This window comes from Lagenorhynchus albirostris, chromosome 1 (genome assembly GCF_949774975.1).
Source record: "Lagenorhynchus albirostris chromosome 1, mLagAlb1.1, whole genome shotgun sequence".
Classification (NCBI taxonomy): Eukaryota; Metazoa; Chordata; class Mammalia; order Artiodactyla; family Delphinidae; genus Lagenorhynchus; species Lagenorhynchus albirostris.
In genome coordinates this window covers 121,389,495-121,390,303 of record NC_083095.1, presented here as the reverse complement: position 1 = coordinate 121,390,303, position 809 = coordinate 121,389,495, and positions in this window count along the sequence as shown.

Genomic DNA, 809 nt, shown 5'->3' with positions numbered 1-809 from the left:
AAAAAAACAACAAAAAAAAACTGAAGGCATTTTCTGGCCAACCTAATACCTGATCAAAGGGTGTGGAAGAACAGCTACAGAGATACTGAATCCTTTTCAATGAAAATATCCATGCATCCAAATGAATTTATTTCCATTTTACTGTGTTCGCTTTTCATGGGAACGTCTTTTTTCCCTCTGTAGCACAAGTTTAGCCAACTAATACTGTAATCTGTTTTTGTAATGTTGTACAACTAATATTGTACAATATTGTACTAATATTGTAATGTTTTTGTTTGTCTAACGTCTTTAAGACTGACCTGTGATGTTTTCAGTTTCCAAGTCCAATAAAAAGAAGATGTATTGGAATTTAGAGCTCAACATGTGTTAGAAAGCAGAAAATCACCACGACCCTTTACTTCTACTCTGAAGTAGAATCACACTGCTAGGTGACAACACATTCGGTGCATTGACCCACAGTTTGCTGATGTGTATGACCGCCACTACTAGAGACTTAGCTAAGAACTGAGGAAACATCCCCAAACAAGTAGAGGCATGGCAAAAGGTCTACATGTATGTACATGCAGATATAACCCATAACCTGGAGAAAGGCTTGGACTTGCAAAGTGTCCTTTGCTGCTTGGCTGTAACTTTAACAGACAAAAGGGATGCTGGCTTGAGTGCTTCTGGGAGGATGACACGTGAAACCCAGTTTCCTCCTGGACATTGGGATATTGATTTGCTTTAAGAAACATGTGTGAGGGAAGGTAGGTCGATCACACGATCTAAAGTTCACAAAGTAAAAGCGTACAAATGACAGGACCACCCCA